Raw genomic sequence first — 19,190 nt, 5'->3', positions numbered from 1 at the left:
GCAAGAGTATAATTTGTGCTCGAAATACCAAGTATGTAGGCAATGGCTGAAAAATGTACAGCTCTATTAATTTCCAAAGAAAAGTTACACGCCACTGAGTTTGATGATGATTTCCAGGTAACTGAGTCTAAAAATCCAATATCGTTTATTGATTTAAAAAATTTTTTCATGTCAACTTTAAGTTCAGAACTAGGAAAACCTAGGAAATGAATTGGTACAATAAATTTCTTCCAGGTGAGAGCTGGTGCCAAGCAAAGTAGTACTTGTGCATACAGAATTAAATGCTTGCCCTTGGATATACTAAAGACTTAATTGCAACAAAGAAATTCAAGTAGGGTTTCATTGTTAAACTTCCTAATAGTATTAAGCATAAAAAAAGAATAAATGGCCCAGCTCTCTGTCCAGAGGCATTGGGAAGGGGGGGGGGCATTGGGCAAAACAAGAATCACAACATTGCAATGCACAGTGCACTTTAGAATAGAATAGAATAGAGCTGGAAGGGACCTTGGAGGTCTTCTAGTCCAGCCCCCTGCTCAAGCAGGAGAACCTATACAATGTCAGATAAGTGGCTGTCTAGTTTCTTCTTAAAAACCTCTAGTGATGGAGCACCTATGATTTCTGGAAGCAAGTTATTCCACTGGTTAATTGTCTTCACTGTTAGGAAGTTTCTTCTTAATTCCAGGTTGCTTCTGTCTTTGGTCAGTTTCCACCCATTGTTTCTTGTCCTGCCTTTCTTGGTCTTGGTGTATGTATTATGTGAGAAGAGCTTGAATTGTGATGTTACAATGTATACAGTACAGCAGAGGTGGTATTCAGCAGGTTCTGACCAGTTCTGGAGAATCGGTAGCAGAAATTTTGAGTAGTTTGGAGAACCGGCAAATACCATCTCTGACTGACCCCGTTCCCATCTATTCTCTGCCTCTTGAGTCCCAGCTGATTGGCTGGGTCTTCTTTTGTTGCCCTGCACAGGAGAACGGAGCTGGAAAGAAGGTTAGTGGGGGGTGGGAGGGAATGGAATATTTGCAGCATCCTTCCCCTGCCATGCCCACCAAGCCACGCCCACCAAGCCACGCCCACCAAGCCACGCCCACCAAGCCATACCACACCCACAGAACCGGTAGTAATTTTTTTTGAATCCCACCACTGCTGATGCTTGACTTACAACCATTCACTTAGTGGCCATTGGAAATTACAAAGGAACTGGAAAAAGTGACTTATGACTATTTTTCACTCTCAAAACCTTTGCAGCATCCCCATGGGCACTTGATCATAGGTCCTTGGCAAATTCAGATGCTTGGCAACTGGATCATATTTATGAGAGTTGTAGTATGCCAGGGTCGTGTGATCACCTTTTGTGACCTTCTGACAAGCTAAGTCAAGGGAGAAGCTCCACTGACATTTCTCTAGTGATGCCCCTGCTTGCAGAATTAATATTTGCAATATCCAGGGATATTGTGTTTGAAAACGTAACAATACAAATTTTCCAGACAGATACAAGGAAACCTTCACAGAATTGTTATGACTGTAGTTGTAAAGAAGTAATAACAGTGTGCCAGGCTTTCTCTCTTTAATTTCCTGTCGGCATCTGGCAATACATGGCGCCAGTGATTTTTTTGATGATTTGCAGCCAAATTTTGGTGCTATAATCCGGGGGACTATTCGGGTTGCAAAAAAATTAAGAAGTTGCAAGATATAACTAACCCTGAAATCTGTGACCCAGAAAAGGAAGAGAGTTTTTTTAAAAAAATGAAACTATCAGGTTTTTGAAGAAGAAATAATAATGCCGGTAATAAACAACTAAACTAAGGCATGAAAAGAAGACACATCCAGAGAAAGTTGAAAATTTAAATAAAGACAATGAGCAAAAAATAAAGAAGCAATAGAAAAAAATATAACATAAAAGAGCAATTAAAAAAACTTCAGCAAAATATGAGGGTCATACCACTCCACACAGATATTTAAGCCAAAAGATTAATCAATGGGTGAACCTAAAGATTAAATGTTGAAAGATACGCAGTTGAGGAACCACTATCAGTTAAGAATACACTGAATATAAACGTTCATTAACAGAAATAAAAATAGATCAGAATGATGGGATGGGGGAACTAAGACAGAACAGATTCATGAAATCCAGATCACAAAAAGAAGACAGAGCAAAGAGGGCAAAACGAGAACAAATCAACAATATTCCTGTGTAAATACAAAAGGAGTTTTAAAAGATGGGCACCCACAGATCCAGAGAAGGGAAGAAAAACTGTTCCTCATTTCATCCCATTTCTATAGCCTTTAGTAGCCTTCCCATATAAACCAGACTGGAAACATAACTTAGATGAGCTAATTCTACTTTTTTTTTGCAAGGCTACATTAACAGAATGTTGCAAGTCTGAAGGTACAAATTTCCTGCCACCACTTTTCACCATCTGACCAGTTAGAGCATGTCCATCCTAAAGTTTTTTTTTCCATTAAGCCTCTTATCTTATTGGATAGTCTCCTAGGCAGAAGGTCATTCTCACATATCATTACAGTACAGCCTTATTCCCAATGAGGGTAATTTCCTTCCAGACACCTTTGTAGGAGTAGAGATGGGATTAGCCTTGTTGGAGACTCATCAGCTTGGCCCCCTTCAATTGTAACAGCTTGGAGCTGCGGTAGCCGTTTTCCTACCTCTTGGAATGCATAATTAAAGGCTTGTTAGCCTTTAATTCTAACCTCTTGCCCCGGTTGATATCAATAGGTAGGGAATTTGAAATGGTAGATAATCTGCCTACAGAAGTCTGACATGAGAAAGTTATGAAAAATGAAACATGAAAGGCAGGTGCTGAATTGCCTCTTACAGACTGGTACCATGAAGCAAAAAAGAAAACATGATTTAACTTCAGTTGAGAGTTTATCTTTTTTTTAAAAAAAAATACTTTCTTTCATTTTTGTATCTTCCCAAGCAGTTGGGGTTGAATGTAGCTGTTGTTGGCCAAGGATGATAGATGAACGGAAAGATGCTGAAACAAATATTTGAATTCCTCCTCAAGAATTTAGTGTAGATTTTCAATACATTTCAGTGCTGGGATATAGAAGGAAACTACCACCCCACCCCAGTGGTGGCGTTCAAATTTTTTTACTACCGGTTTTGTGGGGGTGGCTTGGTGGGTGTGGCAGGGGAAGGATACTGTAAAATCTCCAGCCAGAGGTGGTATTTGCCAGTTCTCCGAACTACTCAAAATTTCCGCTACCGCTTCTCCAGAACTGGTCAGAACCTGCTGAATGCCACCTCTGCTCCCTGCAACAAAACCGTAGTATTGGAACTGAAACAGTGAGTAATGTATCTCTGAAACCTTGTTCTCAATAAGATGGTAACAAGCTCTTGTATAGGCATCTCACTTCCAATAGCAGATAATGTTCATTCTCAAAACTTGCTCATTATACACTTTCTGATGGCAACACAGGGAGCTTAAACCCCACTCCAACACCTGGGTAAGAGGTTAAAATTAGTCTATGGTTCTCTGACTCATATTCTTCACCGTCTAGCAATTTTGGAAAGGCTGCTGGCATTGGAAGGAGTATCATTGTTTGGATCTAAGAACTGAAAGATCAACATTGATTGGAGAAAAGAACGAGAGGAGGTATGACATTTGTCCTGGAGGATTTTTCATCCAAAGAAAAAGGAGACATGGACAAATGGGGGTACGAAAAAAAAAATCTGGCCTAAATCTGGCAGTAAAATGCTTTTAAGTAATCCCATAGAAGAGACATGATTTACAATTCAAAGTAAGGTGAGAACTACTTTCAGCCAAGAGTCCAGTCTGGTACATTAAACCTAGTGGTTGTACAAGCAGATATCAAAAATGGTCCACAGTCAAAGTAGGACGGTTCAGAATGAAAAGATGAACCCTGGACCACAGAGCCAAGGGCATGGCACAGCACTCTCTATGGTAAGAATAAAGATAACGTAGAAACTATGGAAGACAATGAGGGTCTCACAAATCCACTATTTCAGGCAGACACGGCACATTTGTCCTTGCAGATCTTCTTTGCTCAAGCAGAGCACTTTCTGCAGTACTGTATCAGCCAACACACTTGTCCTTTTGAGGATGTAAGTCTACAGACTTTCCCTGAATTTGATTTTGCACATCTTTTTAAAATGAGAAATCCTCTAGGAGAGGCATGACAGAAGCTTCCAGGACTGTAATAAAGTTTCTAAACATAGAATCTCCCCTATGATGCAGCTCCTAAACTATAACAGGTGGGGGAAAAAATTCACTTCCTGCTGTTGTGCAATAGGATCAAGGAGACAGCCAGTAGATCTTGAGATAGCTCTTTTCCCCCAGAGTGAACTTTAGAAGTGTTCTTCTCGGTCTGCCACTAAAACTGGGAGTCATGCCCTTAACTTGAGGATGGATAGTGTTTCATCAAACCATTGTAGCGATTACAGCATCAGTATGGGCTCCCCATATCTCAGAATTTAAAAGAGGAAGACTTGGAAAGAAGTTCATTAGTGGTGTCTATTTCCTATGTGCTGACGAAGAAGATTATTATATTGGCTCTCTCTGGGGGATGAATAATTGCTCTTTATTTCTAATATCAATCCCTTTCTTTGAATGCATTGGAGAAACACTAACTCTGGCTGCTCCTGCTCCGATGTAGCCCCCGATTGTCCACTAATCACAGGGGCATCCCTTACCCTAAAGAGGTATGGAAGACCCTGGTGTAAGACAAATACAAATGGAAGTACTGTTGTTTTAGTAGTTATGGAAACCCGCTATTTCCATTGTAACAACAGCAGATAAGGGAGGGGAACTTAACCTTCCTGGTTTTCTTTGACCAAACCTCCTCTGACTGGCCACTATCCTGGTTCCATCGATTGGCTGGGTTGTTGCCTTAACTGTTAGCCTGCTGCTGTCATCCCTTGCAGGATACACTTCCCAAAAGGGATTTTAGGGGTCCCAAACTAGTCTGCTGGGAAAGGGAAACCTCCAAAGAACTGTCATGAAACTAACGCTCTAAACTCAAAGTTCAGAAGAACTTTGGGAGAGAAATGATAATAATGGATACTCACACGAATGGACAAACCCATGTATTCTCTAGGCCAGGGCTCCCCAAACCTGGCAACTTTAAGACTTGTGGACTTCAACTCCCAGAATTCCTCAGCCAAGAACAAGTCTTAAAGTGGCCATGCTCTAGGTAGTCAGAAAAGAAACGGAATACAACAGGAGTAACCACGCTGCTCTGAACTCTCATCTCCACTTCTAATTTAAAATAAAAGTGGGAAAATGAAAATGATCGGTTACTGAAAGATTGCCAAATTCTGCTCAACAAACCACCAAGAGACGCACTGCAGAGGTGTCACAAATGTGAATTACAAGAGGTTACAAAATGCAACAACTGCCAGTTACCCCCAAGGAAGTTATTACTGAACACCCTCCTTCCCTAGGAAAATTACAGAAACATTCATCTGCTCCTTAGCTACAGTATGTCCTGGGAGAATCTAAGACAGCCTTTCAATTTAAAGATAAATCACTTGAGGAGAAACAGATTATTCTTTGTGGGTAAGTACAGTAGTATTTTCTTTGTAGAAGGTTCAAAAAGAGCTGGTGAGTAATATGTAATGAAATTGCCCTGATTGAAATCTAACACACTGCTGTGGAAATAAAAACCCTGAGTACATCAATGTAACAGGCAGCACACAAACAAGAGACTCATTTTCCTCTCTTAATATTTGTGTTTAATAAGTTTCAAACAAGCTCATATCGGCCTTGAACTCTTGACAGATAGATCACAGATTCTAATTAACTGGCAAATTCTAGAAACCCTACTCAAACATACCATTGTAATAATTTTAATACATAGTAGTAACTCTGGATGTTATCTTTCATGCATATAAAGTAAGTTTAGGATTGGTAGTACAATCTTTATTTTACAAGGGAAAAAAATAACACCTCCACAGTTGTAATAATCAAACTGGGGAAAATCTAAATAAAATGCAGTAATAACTCTCACCAACCCACCCCATCTTGTTTGGGCCTTGTATTAGGGCTTTTTACATCTGTTTGAAAGACGGAAAAATCATGCCATAAATAGTTGCATTTGATTAAAGGGTAAATAAATAATGAAACAAATGTTGAATTTGAGGTGTGAATTTCGCAAACTAAGCACTTCCATTAATTTTGCTCAGCCAAATGGTGTAGTAAAACTAGCTGAGATGGAAATAAATGTATTTATTTTATTTTATTTATTTAGATGTCACCCTTCTTGCTGTCAAGTGACTTTTTATTTTATTTTAACCAAATGGCTATTGGATTTTGTCTAGTCGGATTTGCGGTAGGTCTGCAGCAGATGGACATGCCTTCTTTGTTCCCAGTTTTTTAACAGTAAAAGCATAGAAAGAAAATTGGCTTAATAGTTTGCCAATCACCCAACAGATTAGGCTGCTGATTTGACTGATTGTGAGAAACAGACTATCAACTTCCTTTGGAACTGAAAAATCACAATATTTTCAACCTGGATTAGCCTGCAGCCTGTCCGTGTCTGTCATAGCTTCCATTGGTCTCAAATGTGTGGTAGATGTTGGGCCTTAATATGGCACTTTCTGAACTCATTTACTACCTAAACAGGGATTCTGTCCCCAGACAATGTGAGAGCTTTATTGCCATACACTTGACTGAATTATTTGATAACCTTTCAAAGGCCGCATAATCTTGAACATCAGACTATGAAATATGAACCTTTTGACTATGCAGTGGGCTTTTGTTGTTGCTGTAACAAACCCTTGTGGAATGCTCTAAAGCTTGAGGTTAGAGGACATTTTTCAGGGAACTGAGCTTGTTGATAATCCCAGTACTGCTTTAAAGCAACTTGTAAATAATACATGTGAAAATGTAAATAATACATGAAAAGTGCTTAATAGAATGTAGAAGTGTTCCAAAATTCCCAAATGGATTTGAATAACAGTCAAATGAGACAGAACTGAATCATTGGCTGACACAGGTGCTTAATGCTTGGCAATGCCTGTTAAAATTGGGCACATCCCTTTTTTAAAAATTATATCCAAACACCACTTAATTATTTTTTTAAACAAAAACAACATTATTTCAATAAATCCGTCTTGACAATCAAACTTAAACTGATCGGGTAATCCTTGTCTTACAACCATTCATTTAATGACTATTTGAAGTTACAACCACACTGAAAAAAGGACCTACAACTGGTCCTCTCAATTATGACTGTTGCATGACCAAAATTTTGGGGCTTGGTAACCAGCATGTATTTGCAATGATTGCAATATCCCGGGGTCATATGATTGCCACTGCGGCGTTCCCAGCTGACTTCCAATAAGCAAAATCAATGGGGACAGCTGGATTTGCTTAATGACCATATGAGTCACTTAACAACTTTAGTGTCCCTAGCAAAAAAAAAAAAAAGGTTGTAAAATCAGGCACAACTCATTAACAACTGCCTTGTTTAGCAAACAAGAATAGAAATTTTGGTTACAATTGTGGGTCAGAAGTCGAGGACTACCTGTAATGGGGATTAAAGACTCCAGTCACTGGCAAATTATCATCATTCCCCAGCAGCTTATGGAACTCATGGCATTAAGCCTCAAACTACAGTTAAGTGGCAAGAACTCTTGAAAGAACTCAGTCATAGAAGCATTATAGGAACCTCTGGCTCAGTGGTTAGAGTGCAGCATTGCAACCTACTTCTGCAGCCAGCTGTCTACAATTTGGCAGTTCAAATCCCACCAAGGCTCAAGGTTGATTCAGCTTTCCATCCTTCTGAGGTGGGTAAAATGAGGACCCAGATTGTTGGGGGCAATAGGCTGACTCTGTAAACTGCTTAGAGAAGGCTGTAAAGCACTATAAAGCGGTATATAAGTCTAAGTGCTATTGCTATTATGTCTTAGGATGTCATATTCTCTGGCAAAGGGCAGTAATACCAAGGATAAATCTATCTGTGTCGATTTTTGATTCCACTGGTAAACTGGGCCATCTTCGATACTTATGCCAGGAATCTCCTACGGACTAAGATAAACCAAAATGGGATTATTAATAAATACATTGCTGGATTCATCCCTACTGACTCTATAGGAAAAGAAAAACCACCACTATCAAGAACAATATGCATTTAGCCACCTGTGCCACAAGTTTGGTGCATTTATAATAGTACTTACCTTTCAGGCAGGTAGGCAGGAGGGTGCCAGGAGATATTAGCTCCATCCATCATCAAACAGTGTTTGCTAGGCATATTGTTTGTCCTCCGTGTAGAAAGAAGTTGATTCCTAACCTTTGGGGCGGGATTATGTTAATCTGCAGTGGGTGAAAGAGAATTTCTGTTGAATGTTTATAGTTCTTTGGCTTAGCAGGACTGCATGTAATGAAGCATATTAAATTAAAGATTAATAAAACAAATAAGACTACATAAAACAACAAAGAGGGGGAACGACAGAATGGCTGGTTGTTTTGCAAAAGCTCATGCGAGAAAAGGTTAAAATTAGATTGACGAGCAAACGTGTTCGCTGACTGCTGGCTGACAAATGGCGAAAGGCTCTGCCAATGTATTACTTATGCAGGAGATGAACTGGAAGTGAGCAGGCAGCTAATATCTCTGCAACAGTCTCATGTGTGTGTGTGTGTGTGTACACACTCACTCTCTCTCACACACACACATCTATATATTCAAACTTTGAGTAAACGCTAGTTTGGGTGAGCATGCGTGCTGGAGAGATGCCTGCTGGAGAGGCAAATGGTAAGTGGGTGCTAAGACATGGGCAGAGATATTACTTACATTTTTGTGGAGATGCCAGGGAAAGCTTGGTCATTTTGCTGATGGGAACATTCCTGCTGGATGACTCTTCCACTGCCTGAAGATAAACCTGTTCCACTGAACTTTTATGACTAATGCTCCACTTGAGAGAATTTAGATGTAAAGAACCCAATAAGGGTGAGGGGTCTTGGGATCTATTGGGGGTTGCTGAACGACAAATCGCCTCTGCATTGATTATACCTGGAACAGTGGTGGGATTCAAATGTTTTTACTACCGGTTCTGTGGGCGTGGCTTGGTGGGCATGGCAGGGGAAGGTTACTGCAAAATCCCCATTCCCTCCCCATCTGACTAACCTGCTTTCCAGCTCCGTTCTCCTGTGCAGGTCAACAAAAGAAGACCCAGCCGATCAGCTGGGACTTGGGATGCAGAGAATAGATGGGGGCAGGGCCAGTCAGAGGTGGTATTTGCCAGTTCTCCCAACTACTCAAAATTTCCGCTAGTGGCTCTCTAGAACTGGTTAGAACCTGCTGAATACCACCTCTGGCCTGGCAGTATACATATAGTCCTTGACTTAATAACTATTTAGCCCAATTATTTCTGTGGTAAGGGAGACAGTTGTTAAATGAGCTTTGCCACCATTTTATGACCTTTCTTGCCACACATGTCAAGTGAATCATCCCGGTTGTTAAGTTAGTAACACGATTTTTAAATGATTCTGGCTTCCCCATTGATTTTGCTTGTCAGGAGGTGCCAAAGGGGGTCACATTACTTGGGGGACACTTTAACCATCATAAATACATGCCAGTTGCCAAGCGAAAGAATTGATCACATGACCATGAGGATGCTGCAACAGTTGTAAGTGTGCAAAACGGTGATAAGTCATTTTTCTCCCAGTGCTGTTGTAACTTCAAACAGTCACTAAGGGAGCTGTTGTAAGTCAAGGACTACAATGTAATGCGACAGCATCTGGAATCCTGGGTAATTGCAAAAACCAACAAGCATTTGTTCATGACACACCGTACATTTTAGCACCTTCCCCTCCCCCACAAAATCATTTCATCATTTTATGATGTTTTTCCTGAATAGGTTTGCAGGTGCTGTTCTGCCATATGACTTGCCCTTTCCACAATCAAAACTACATTGCTCCTTTGTGATGGTTGAATTCAGAAACGGCAAGCCTTGCCCTGGGGCAAGGGAGGTGTTGCAATAGGCATAGCACTCATTTACAAGGGCCTGGAACAGTGGTGGGATTCAAATTTTTTTACTACCAGTTCTATGGGCGTGGCTTGGTGGGTGTGGCAGGAGAAGGTTAGTGTAAAATCTCCAATCAGAGGTGGGATTTGCTGGTTCTCTGAACTACTCAAAATTTCCGCTACCGGTTCTCCAGAACTGGTCAGAACCTGCTGAATACCACCTCTGGCCTGGACGTCTGGTTGTTGTTGTTTTTTTTAAAGACCATTCTTATTTTTTTAAAGATGAAGTTTGCTTGCAGAATAGCTTCCTCTATAATTCCTCTACACCGGCTGTCCAGGCTGTTCCTAAACCCCATTCACAGATTGACTTTGGGAGGCAAAAGCCCAGGTGCCCATTTCCTCAGCAAAATACAAAAGGCCAGTTGAATTAGAGCAGCGGGGGACTACTATTGCCCCTTTACGATTTGTGGGCTTCAACTCCCAGAATTTCTGCTGCTGGTTCACCCCTGAATTAAAGGAAGCCTTCTTGTAGTACTAGGTAGAGTGACACCTTGCAAACAACTGTTGTGACTGGCATCTCCCACTCTCTCTCTCCCTCCCTCTCCGTCCCCCCTCTCTCCCTCCGTCCCTCTCATCTATCTCTCATCTATCTATAGTACCCATCTTACTGTATAAGTCAGGGGTCCCCAACCCCTGGTCCATGGACTGGCACTGGGCCGTGCCATGCCAGAAACCAGGCTGTGCAAACAAGGGAAGACCCATCTGTGGGATGGAGGCAGCAAGCAAAACCACACCCGCTCTGGTCCGCGGGAAAACCTCTCTCCATAGAACTGGTCCCTGGTGCCCAAAAGGTTGGGGGCCACTGGTCTAAATGACTCTTGAGAGGTTTACAAATAAAAAAACCCATAACTATCATAAAATCCTTACAAAAGAGTAACAAAGTTAAAAAACAGAGTGCCCTCAAGCCACCAGCCACACCTCAGTTGTACCAGATCCCCATGCCGGTTGACAGCCAGTTTTATTGTCTTTCTGTGAATTGGCAAGTATTAAACCCCAATGTATGAGCGTGCCCACGACATATTTTCAAAATTCCAAATGAGTCCACCGGCCCTAAAATTTGCAGATTTGTATCCTGAAGGTGTATAAACTAAAAAGCAAGGTGGTTTCATATGAATAACAACTGCAAGATCAAAGAGTAGACAGATAAACCTCTTTTTTTCCCCTGTGTATCTAAAAATAACTCTCTCATTTGTAAGATCTCTCTAAGCACTGAAGAAGTAACATAAGCTGAGCGTTTGTATCATCACCAATGGCTCATCAAATGCAATCCCTTTTCACATATAGCTTGTTTTTCCTTTTTCCTTTTAGCTTCAAAAGATAATCATGTGAAGAAACACCATGAAAATAATATCAAGGTGCAAATAAGACTTAAATAATGATTGATTTGCAAATTAATGAGGTTGGCTGAGGGAAAACATTCAACTGCTAGAAAATGGAATCACGTGGCAGTCCATGGGATCAGGAAGAAATTTTTGCAAAACACAGATTTAAGGGGAAAAGTAGAGGTGGAAGAGACAAATATTTGAAGGGAATCACTTGGCTTTTGTACAAATCAGTCACTTGGGGCCCATCGTCATCCATTTTTGTAAGGGTCAACCATAAATAATCGTGCATTATTTTTGCTGGAATATCCTGAACATGAACTTCTTTTCATGCTCCTATGGTTTGTTTTCTGGCTGACCAGATTTAGGCAGAGGCTAAATGGGCTGTGGACCTGTGATTTAAGAAGCCTACAACTATACTGCCTCCTAGAGGTCATGGGTGTACCAATTCTTCCTGAACAATATTGTTTTTCTGCCATTTGATATCCCATGTTCTTCCTTCTCCGCATTCTAGACTAGGTGGCATCTCAGCAACTTAAAAAAGTAGCATCTTGGAAATGAAACTCTTACTTTTCTATATAAAAGGTATGTTTCTCCCTCCCACTTATGTAAGGTCCCTCTAAGCAAGGATCAACATTTTGGTAATCATAATTTTATTCTGTTTTTATTATTAGCCACCCTGTGTAATGTACTTGAGATGGGCAACCATATATGCTCTTAAATAAAATTAAAAAAAATATTATCTAATTTGGCCCTTACCAGCAAACAAATATTTCCATTAAAAGGAGAATTTGAAGAATGTTTTTTATTTCATCCATTACATTATATTGCCCACTAGATTATACTCTTCATCGGATCAAGCTTAATAACTAGATAGATTCTCTATCTTCCACTCATAGCAATGCTTATAGATAGAGGTGTCATTCAAAACTATTTCAGGATTTCCTGGCCATCTTTGGCTAACATGCATCTGTCAGAAGACACTCAGTTCTTCTGGGAAGAGGGAGTGTGGAAATGACTTCCCCTGCATACTTTTTGTCATTGGAATCATATTTCTGATAGCCCATCTAAATGTTGTCTGATGAGCTGTCTAAACAGAATTAGGCTATGTGAGATCTAGAGCTTCTCAAAATCCAATAAAGTATCTTCATTATTTAGAAAATGATTTCTTTTTTTTTTCCTTCTGAGAAGGTATCTATTTAGAAATATTTGGGGGGGAGAAAAACTGGAATTAGGTAAATATTTTTTCACTTCTGTTAAGATTATTTCCTTTCCTATTATATTTCTTTGTCTTCTTCTACCTTGGTCTTTTCCAGGGTTGTGCCTGTTTTAAACTACTTCCACCAAAACCATATTGTTATGCTGATTGACTTTACTTCTGCAATAGTAACAGCAATAGAAATGCTGCAATTCCTTTGCAGTTGCAATGAGCTGTTGTCGTGTGTTTTGCAATTGAACTGATCCTTTTCCTAATCCATTGTGCTCCATCTGAAATCACACAGAATATAAGCATCTACAGAAAGTCCTTGACTTAGGACCACAATTGAGCCCAAAATTTATGTTGCTGAGTGAGACATTTGTTAAGTGAGGTTTACCCCATTTTGTGACCTGTCCTGTTACAGTTGTCACTACAGTTGTTAAGTTAGTAACATGGTTGTTAATTGAATTTGTCTTCCCCATTGATTTTGCTTGTCAGAAGGTTACACAAGGTGATCACATGACCCTGGGACACTGCAATTGACATAAAAATGAGTCAGTTCCCAAGTATCTAAACTGACCATGGGGGTACTAAAACTGTTGTAAGTGTGAAAAATGGTCATAAGTCACTTTTTTCAGTACCATTGTAACTTTGAGTGGTCACTAAGTGAATTGTTGTAAGTCTAGGATTATCTGTAAAGCAAGAACATGATTATGTCAAAATGATAACACAAGCAGTGGCGCCAAAAGCCAAATTCTTTCCTTAATCTAACCCAAGCATGCAAGTCACAAGTTTTGCTTCATGATGTTATGATACACATTTTGCTACTTACTATATCCAATATGGAAAATAGATATCGTGACTTTTTTTTAAGAGTATAATGATTTTTTTCACTGACTTCTGAACTCAAGCTGCCTTGTCTCTTCTCAGGGGGTGGGATGGGATCTGTACCTGCAACTTAGGGAAATTGCCTTGGTGGCTATGCATCTTCTTCTCAGTGGCAACGTTCAGATTTTTTTTTTTAACTCACTAGGATAACGAACATAACTGGAACTGAAAACTAAAACTAAAACAGAAAGGGAATGTGGGGTCTTGTTTGATTGCTTTCTTTCTGAAGTATTGATCACCTGGAAGAAGTGATGCTGATTTAATCTAGATTTGAAGGCCACTGCTCTTCTACATTAAACTGTCTGTGGGGGTTTGGAAGGTGGAAGCAGTGGCAGTAGCACTTTCTGACCTACAAAAACTAATTTGATGCATACATAAAGCTCATATATGTAATTCTTTTTTTTAACAAACTGCTGGCATTTTTTTCCCCAGGATTCTGACCTAGAAAAGAATCCTCAGTTCATATTCTATTGGGACTGGGCTAGAAAAATAAACATTCAAATTGGTAGATGATCAGGCTGAGCCCGGGTTCGTTGCACCACTGGTTTAAAGTCATTGTGTTCCCACATGAGACCTACCTCCAGGTCCCCATGAATTAATTCTGTTGACTCTTATCTAATGCCAATTTGCCTTGACCTAAATTAGATCAGATTCTTGTGTATGGACTAAACTTTTGAATTCTATCCTGGCTCCTGGTTTTGACGCCTGACAAATTTTAGTTACTCCAAATTTTAATGTCTGCTGTTGCTTTGCTATCGCTCTTGGGGCTATATATAATTATGATACATAATCTTAAACTGTGAAGGAATAAACGGATAAAAGATTATTTAACTTTAATTTGTTCATCTTTGCTTTAAATGATGGATTTTATTCTGAGCTGCAAGTGATTTTCATACATTATTATATAATTGAAGCATGGTAATGATACCATAACTATATTTGTGTAACTCCCAAAATCTCTGCACATTATTGGGAACTGGGCATTTGTTTATTTATTTATTTTTATTTTGTCAATTGCTTACAAGAGAATAGGCATAAGTAAAAACATAGTTATGAATACATGGGTACATATAACAAAAATAAAATTAAAAAAGGAAACAATAGGACAGGGACAGTAGGCACATTGGTGCGCTTATGTATGCCCTCTCAGAGAACAAGGAGGAATCCATGGTTCAGCCCTGATATTCTCTCCTATTGGAGGCTTTGAAATTGCTTAGGAAAGGGGTGAGGTCAATAGTAGACAGTCTAAGGTTAAAGTTTTTGAGGTTTGGGGAAGAAACCACAGAGTCAGGTAGAGTATTCCAGACATTGACCACTCTGTTGCTGAAGTCGTATTTGCCAAAAGATGTTGAAAATACTCTTCCAAAATATATATTATATTCCAAGTGAAGGCAATATTACTAGCATTGGAAAGTTCTACAAGGTTATTGAATTGTGTCATCATATAATTCGGCCCTTTTATAAGTCGATGTTAACTTATATAAGCAATTTCAAAGCCTCCAATAGGAGAGAATATCAGGGTTGAACCATGGATTCCTCCTTGTTCTCTGAGCTTGGTTGTCTGCTTGCAGACTTTTCATTACCCAAGTTGGTTATGAAGATTATCTATTTGGGTAATGAAACGTCTGCAGGCAAACAACCAAGCTCAGAGAGCAACAAGGACTTTCCAATTGTATTGTTTTCTTCTAATTCTCTTAAAAAGAGCATCACCTAGCAACCTTGCCACTTTTTAATGTAGGCCTGGGTAGACTGTTTACAAAAAATAAAATAAAAATGCTTTCAACTTCGATAGAAGCATTATAGCTTATTATCCGTCTCTCCACCTCCCTCCCCCACACCCACTTAATGGGAAACTTTGAATCTCTCAGCCAGACGTTAAAAAAAAAAAAAAAAACACCCAGAAATCGTGGATTGCTGCTTGTCAGTTGCCCTCTAGCGGCGAAAGGAAACAACGCTTTCGAAACCACCCCTTCTGAGAAAACGGGGGGGGGGGGAATTTGGGGTTCGGCGTCCTTTCTGTTCCCAAAACCAGCCAAGAGAGGAAATGCCTGCTCAGCCAGTAAAGCGAAGGCGCTTCAGGAGTGATCAGCCCTTGAGGGCAGAGAGGCCCTTCTGAGAAAAGCTTGACCTCTCCAAGCCTTTGCCTCGTAACTCTCCCCTTTTAAGGTACCGAGAAGTGGGGGGGGAAATGAGGAGAAACAGCTTCCCGCCCTGCGCGCTGGTGGAGGGAGGGCCGGTCACGTGACCACCGTCTGGAATCAATGAGCGCCGCAATCCCCGCTGGAAAGGCGGACGGCGGCTGGTGCTTTTCTTCCTCAACTACTTTTCCAGGCGTTTTTAGTGCGTCTGCAAAATGGTTTCAGGCAGAGAATTCACCCAGAACCGTTCGTGTCTCTCTCCCCCACCCACCCCCAACTTAAACTGAAGGAGTACCTGCCTTTTCCTCAAACTCCTTCACTTTGTAAAAGACTGTCTGTCCTTCAAGGATGGGCAGGTAGGAAAGTAGCTGGATTCTTTTTTTTTTTTCTCCATAGGAGCCCTTTTAAGTCAAAGATGGACAGAGGATCAGTGAATATAGAGCACACACATCCCTGCTTGAACGTGTTCACTTTTCATACCGTGGACATCAACTCCCAAAATATTTCCATTCTCATATTTTCCTATTCTCAGTTTGCTAAGTCCGTGGTTCTTTAACCGTTTGACTCAACTACCCTTTTCCAGGGCTCTGATGTTACTCCCATAAAAAAGAAAGAAAAAGAAACAGAGAGGAAGGAAGGAAGGAAGGAAGGAAAAAAAGAAAGAAAAAGAAAAAAACCTGGACTCTTGTTTGACAGCCTCAAACTGGATATTCACAAAGCAAATTGCAAATTGCCCCAGGCTATGTCCCAGTTTACCTTCTTGGAAGAAATTACCCGTTTAAGAATCATTGTGCTAAGCCATAATGTAATTGTGGACTTCTTGTGTTGTATCTTAGCTGTCAAGCCATCATCGATTACGGTATTGTAGAAGTGGACAAATAACAAGCCTTGCTGGCACAGTGGTTAGTATGCAGTATTATAGGCTAACTCTGCCCACTGATAGTAGTTCAATCCTGATGGGGCTTCAAGGTTGACTCAGCCTTCCATCCTACTGAGGTCAGTAAAATGAAGGCCCAGATTGGTGGGGAGAATGTGCTGACCCTGTAAACCGCTATCCACTGTGGAATGTATGAACTATATTAATACTTAGGAGACAATGGATGTGCTCCTATAATACATTAATAGTACACCTTGATTTAGATGCCGTCAGAATAAGAGGGTGTCCTAGTGAGGGTAAGGTTCCAACACCACAAAAATGTTGTAAGTCTGCTATTGACTAAGATTTATAAAAATGATGGACAAAATCGTCACTTCTTAGCATTCTATGAATCAAATACTAAAGTGTTAAACCTCTACAAGTGGACCATAATGTCAAGGAACAATGGGAATTACAAGTCCATTGTATCTGGAAGACCCTGAAGTCTATACTAGGGATGCACATATCCCTACAACAGAGAGTAGGATATAAATAATACATAAATATCAGAATGTGGATGGAAGGAGACCAAGAGAAACAGCAGTATAGTTAATTGGTACACTTAAAACAAACTAAAAAGGTCACAATCAGTTTAAAATTTCTGTCCTACCCCACACTGCAACATTCCTCTTTGAAACTCTTACATCTTTGTAACTTCCATCATTGTTTTCTTTTGGTCTACCAAAGATGCTTAAAGACATTCTATGTAGGGATGTAATGTATGTATGAAATGTATGGCTGCCCATCTTACCGCATGGCTGAGTCATTAAAAATGTTATCTACACATGTACACGATTACAATCAAAATTTTCACTTTTCACCAATTGGCTTGTAATAGTGGCTGTGTGTGTGTGTGTGTGAAGGGAAACACCCCCTTACAGCAACCAATAATAGCGTAGATTGCATGATGCATGAGTTAGCACTTTCTAACTAATCAATTACAACTGTGTTCTGGCCTATTATACACTTTACTGTTCCAGCTACTAAATTCAATATCATATCCTCTCATATCCTCTTTCCCCCTGCCAACAAAGTGGAGATGTCCCAGCATCTCCAAGCAGCAATGCCATTTTTAAGGAATCCACTAATAGAAGCGATGGGTGTCATATTAGCAAGTCATTGCATGAAGGATGTATTTTACCCCTGCTCTAGCCAGACGGCATGGTTTTACAGTTCTATCCAAACTGCCAATTTCATCAGGATGCTCTCCCTGCTTGCATGGAGAGCCTTGCAGGGATATCTAATCTGCCATATCCTCATCAAGAAGCTGAGTAAGAAAGGTGGCATTTATTATTAAACACAAATGCAAGCAAAGAAGGTTTTTAGCTTTTGATAGGAGTGAACTATAAAATACTTCTAACTCAATTCCTAAATTTGTTTCTCCCCTTTTTGAACTTTACCCATCAACATCAAAGAATACAGAGGAAACCTTTTTGTCTCTTGTGCAAGCTTGGCATTTCCGTTCCAGTGCATGGCTCGGAGGCTCATGGAAACTAATTGGAAAATATGCCAGAGCATGCATTTGGAGCAGATGCTCATGGTACTTTGCAATCTGCCAGATTTCTGCCCTGGCTTTCTGCTCAGGGGAACCAAGTTATGCACACCATCATGTGCCCCATAATCTTGGTGCAAAAGCAGCCAGCTCAAGGAACCAGTTTAGAAAGACTACTCGGTAAACTACTCTGCTTCTGAGAAGAATTGAAAATGAGGAGTGTGACTGCAGCCGTCCAGCAAGAATAAAAGAGCTTTCTTATATTTGGCCAGCATATTAAAATTAAGACAGGAAGTGCATCTTTCTATTCCGGCAAAGAAGAAACTTTCAGAGACTCTTCCATTTAGAATCCACAGAAACAATATTTTTACTATAAATAATTCATCATCAGACACATTGGTCAGGGAAAAAAAGGAGAATGTGGCTCTTCTCAGAATGGAAGTGTCTGCAGGGAGGGAAGGAGGTAGACAAGCGATGTAACAGACACCATGTCATCAACCATCATGAATTATATAAATTTGCACGAGTCACATCAGGATGCAAATACACAGTGATTTATCTCTTTTGGATGATCTTGATATTTGCTATGTTGGTGTAGCTCCTGAGTGGTGGCTGTAATTTTGTCAATGTTTATTTACAGGTTGATTAGAATCACAACTGAGCCCAAAATTTATGTTGCTAAGCTGGACAGTTGTTAAGTGAGCTTTGCCCCATTTTACAACCTTTCTTGCCAATTAAGTGAATCACTGCAGTTGTTATCAATAAGGTTGTTAAGTGAATCTGGCTTCCCCATTGCCTTGCTTGTCAGAAGGTTGCAAAAGGTGATCACATGACCCCAGGACACTGCAACCATCATGAGTCAGTTGCCAAGCATTTGAATTTTGATCACGTGATCATGGGAATGCTGCAAGTGTGAAAAATTGTCAAAATTCACTTTTTTCAGTGCCACTGTAACGGACTGATCACTAAATGAAGTGTTGTAAGTTGAAGACTACCTGTATTTATCCCATCTTTATTATTTTTATAAATAACTCAAAGCAGCAAACATATAACACACCTTGTTCCTCCTTTATTCTCAACAATAACCCTGTGAGGTAGGTTGACTGAGAGAGCGTGACTGGCCCAAAGTCACTCAGATGGCTTTTATGGCTAAAGTGGGATTAAAACTCAATTTACTCGTTTCTAGTGTGGAGACTTAACCATTAGACCCGACTAGCTCTAATGTTGG

General features: G+C 40.1%; 1 protein-coding gene across 1 annotated transcript in view; it reads right to left on the bottom strand.

Moving 5' to 3' along the window:
- Window positions 1-8,290, bottom strand: part of ITGB6 (integrin subunit beta 6) — an 88,375-nt gene extending 80,085 nt beyond the window's left edge. The window contains exon 1 of the mRNA XM_087920102.1: window positions 8,162-8,290. The gene's annotated coding sequence lies outside the window, so the exon portion shown is untranslated. The remainder of the gene's footprint in view (window positions 1-8,161) is intronic.
- Between the last annotated feature and the right edge of the window lie 10,900 nt (window positions 8,291-19,190).

Source organism: Pseudonaja textilis, chromosome 1, assembly GCF_049901715.1.
Source record: "Pseudonaja textilis isolate UNSWEBS1 chromosome 1, rPseTex1.2, whole genome shotgun sequence".
NCBI lineage: Eukaryota > Metazoa > Chordata > Lepidosauria > Squamata > Elapidae > Pseudonaja > Pseudonaja textilis.
This window is presented reverse-complemented; position numbering and strand designations above follow the sequence as displayed.